The following is a 4,513-nucleotide window of genomic DNA, read 5'->3' on the forward strand; positions in this document are numbered from 1 at the left end:
AGAGACAGATATACACATAGTCAAAACAGAAGATTTTGAAAACTTCATCATAGAATTAGACATGATAAAAAAATTTAAATTAACCAAAAATGAGGATCTCCAAATCGTACAAAAAAATGAAATAGATATGGTAAAAGGAAAAAATACAGAGAACAGAATAAATAGGTACTCAGTAAATTTTAACGAACATATACAAAAAGGTGAATTTGAAGTAAAACTAGATCACTTAGATAACGAAAAAAAATATAAGATTAATAGAAGAGTATAAGACAGTCTTTGCAAAAGATAAGTATGACATTGGAACAGTCAAGGATTACGAAGCACACAAAGATTTGCTAGTCGACAAATATTGCAGTAAAAGACCATACAGATGTACACTGGATGATAAAAAGGAAATAGAACAACAAGTATCAAGATTATTAGAAAAGAATTTAATAGAAGAATCATATAGTCCTTTTGCAGCCCCCGTAACGCTGGCGTTTAAAAAAGACGAGAATAGAAAATCCAGACTGTGCCAGACTGAAATCCAGATAGATTTCAGAGAATTAAATAAAATCATAGTACCACAAGCGCAACCATTTCTTTTGATGGATGACTTAATAGTAAAAACAAGAAATTGCAAACATTTTACAACGTTAGACATAAACTCCGCTTTTTGGTCGATTCCACTACGTATTGAAGACAGGAAAAAAACTGGATTTGTTACACAGGACAGACACTTCCAATGGACATGTTTACCTTTCGGATTAAAAACATTCCCAGCGATTTTCCAGAGGATCTTAAGTAATATTTTGAGGAAACATGAACTTACGAGATTCTCGGTAAATTATATAGACGACATACTAATATATTCACCATCTTTTGAAGAACATATAGAGCACATAAAAAGAGTGTTAGAAGCAATAATAAAAGAAGGATTCAGATTGAAATACAAAAAATGTACCTTTACCGCAAATTCAGTATAATACCTGAGCCATATAATCCAAAATAATTCAGTAAGACCGATAAAAGATAATTTAGCTTCTATTAGAGAATTCCCTACTCCGAGGACGCAGAAGAACATAAGACAATTTCTGGGAAAAATAAACTTCTACGATGAATACATACCAAACAGCGCAATAACTTTAAACCCACTACACAAATTACTAAGAAAAAACGAAAAATTCGAATGGTCAGAGAAATGCGAGAAATCATTTAATAAAATAAAAAAACTTTTATGCTCCCAGCCGGTACTAGAAATATCCGACAATAACCTACCAATAAAAATTTATACAGACGCGTCATTAGAAGGTATTGGTGCCATATTAAAACAAGAACAACCAAACGGAAAAGATAAAACAGTAGCATACTTTTTTAAGAAATTAAACGAAGCCCAAAAAAAGGAAAAAGCAATATATTTAGAATGTCTAGCCATAAAGGAAGCTGTACAATACTGGCAACACTGGCTCATCGGGAAGAAATTTACAGTACACTCGGATCACAAGCCTCTGGAAAACATGAACATAAGGGCAAGAACGGACGAGGAATTGGGAGATCTAATTTATTATCTGTCACAATACGACTTTGAAATAAAATATGTTCCAGGAAAGGAGAATCTAGAAGCAGAATGCCTGAGCAGAAACCCAGTATTAGAGCCAGTGGGGTCACGGCGCCAGTGACGTCACAGTCGTCTCCCCATAGTGGTATTAGCCTACTCACGTGAGATAGCGCATAAAGAACATTTCATTTGAAATGCGCGGTGAAGAAAAGCAATAGTTTCGTTTTTAGTGCAGATCAGTAGAATGTAGTGGCCGGTTCAAACCCAGGGATCTCAGGGGGGTGCGGGGAAGGGGGGGGATATTTCGGGTCGCGCGGGGGGACCTAACCGGCGATAAGGTCCCGCGGGTGGACCAAACCGGGTGGAGGAGGGGGAGGGGGGCTTAAAACGGGGGCACGCGTGTAAACCTAACCGGTAGTTCTGCGTAATCAATGTTTATATAAACAGTGATAACGAATCGAGGACCATGTTTTTGACCGATGTTTAAATAAATTTGACACCTTTGAAATGTGCCGCGTGCGGGAAAGGGGGAATATTTCGGGTCTCACGGGGGGTCTAACCGGAGACGATGTCACGCGACCGGGACGGGGCGAGGGGGGATTAAAACGGGGACACGTGTATGAACCTAACCGGTATTCTGCGTAATCAATGTTTAAATAAACAGTGATAACGATTCGAGGATCATGTTCTTAACCGACTCCTTTGAAATGTACCGCGTGGAGGCAACTGACCATTTAATGTAAACATGGACCATGTACTTGTCACTCTGTTTACATAAACATAATAAATCACACCGCGAGGAGGTGTGTATGACTGTACTTCTGACATCGGAAATGTCTGTCATCACGAGGGGATAAGCGATACGATGGCGAATATTTTGTGGGGTGTGCGCGGCTATTTCCGCGGAGCCCGCCGCCGCCGCCGCCGCCGCCGCCGCCGCGCCGCCGCGGCCGCCGCCGCCGCTGCCACCGCTGCCACCCGCTGGCGCTCAATTTTCTCGTACATGGTCAAGCGTGTGCTTGCGCGTTTAGTCTCCCCCACCTCGCCACGCTTGTTTCTTTCGCGCGCCTCCTTAATGTCTACTATCTCGCATATTATTTACTAAGAAAATAGGAAACAATGGATAAGGATAGATTTTCAAATACATTTTAAAGAGTTTTTTAAAATCCTTTTTTATTGTTCATGTAATGCTTCGTTCACAATAGTATCAATAGCGTAAGCTATTAATTCACACTCAATTTGCGAACTCTTATCGTAAAATTTGCGCAATAATTCTGTCGCGTCTGGTTTGTTCATGGCAAAGTTTTGACGCAAAAATGTTACAAAATGTTTAAATTTCTCAGTCGCAGTTGCAATGCTTTGATGCAGCGTATAATACATGTGCTCGACACAATGTTCCAGGTTGAATATAAATAACATAGTTGCAGGTTTTAGGTAAATACAAGCATTGCGCAACGATAATTTAACAATATTTTCATCGCGCAGTTTTACGAGTTGCACGGTAAGGTCATGAATCGGTAACGATGGTGCTTCGGTTGACTGGACGAATCGCTCGAAATCCGCACGTTTATCTAACAGAGCTCTCCACGTTTTATAAGGTAGAACGATCCGGTTGCCGCGTGTATCGCCGAGCGATATCTCCACGGAGCAGGAAACAGATCCAACGTTGATCACTACATCAATCCATTTGTAGGAAGTTGATGTTAGCGCAAACCTTCTACCCAAAATACGCGGCGTATACCGCGATTCCAAAGACGTGCTGAAAAAAACGGAGAGATAATTAAAACGTACAATAAATGTATAAAACGTAATTTAAATATAAAGATACTTACGATCTCTCGCACGCTTCAGTCTGGATTGGAACGTAATAGTTTGCCATTGTTTATACCGAGAGAGAGATGCGTTGTCTCAGAACCGTTCAAACGAGCGACTGATTCAAAACTGATTATAAATTGCGACGTTTGTAGGAGGATTAAAGCTTCTGCAATTCTAAAGGAGTGGGGGATACTTTTCCCCTCTATCAAACAATTTCATCATCATCGTTATCGCTCGAACGTGTCACGAAACGTTTTCGCGGTCTGGCAACGTTGTACATGAAACGTGAAACATGACGTACATGAAACGTGAAACACGACGTACATGAAACGTGAAACATGACATACATGAAACGTGAAACATGACATACATGAAACATGACGTACATGAAACGTGAAATATGAAAAAAACGTTAATCTAAACATGAAAAACGTTAAACTAAACGTGAAAAAAACATGAAATAACGTTAAACTAAACAGGAAAAACGTTAAACTAAACGTGAGAAACATGAAACGTGAAACATGACGTACATGAAACGTTACGTACATGAAACGTGAAACATGACGTACATGAAACGTGACGTACATGAAACGTGAAACATGACGTACATGAAACATGACGTACATGAAACATGACGTACATGAAACGTGAAACATGACATACATGAAACATGACGTACATGAAACGTGAAACATGACATACATGAAACATGACGTACATGAAACGTGAAATATGAAAAAAACGTTAATCTAAACATGAAAAACGTTAAACTAAACGTGAGAAAAACATGAAATAACGTTAAACTAAACATGAAAAACGTTAAACTAAAAGTGAGAAACATGAAACGTGAAACATGACGTACATGAAACGTGACGTACATGAAACGTGAAACATGACGTACATGAAACGTGACGTACATGAAACGTGAAACATGACGTACATGAAACATGACGTACATGAAACGTGAAACATGACATACATGAAACATGACGTACATGAAACGTGAAACATGACATACATGAAACATGACGTACATGAAACGTGAAATATGAAAAAAACGTTAATCTAAACATGAAAAACGTTAAACTAAACGTGAGAAAAACATGAAATAACGTTAAACTAAACATGAAAAACGTTAAACTAAAAGTGAGAAACATGAAA

Source organism: Solenopsis invicta, chromosome 10 (genome assembly GCF_016802725.1).
Source record: "Solenopsis invicta isolate M01_SB chromosome 10, UNIL_Sinv_3.0, whole genome shotgun sequence".
NCBI lineage: Eukaryota > Metazoa > Arthropoda > Insecta > Hymenoptera > Formicidae > Solenopsis > Solenopsis invicta.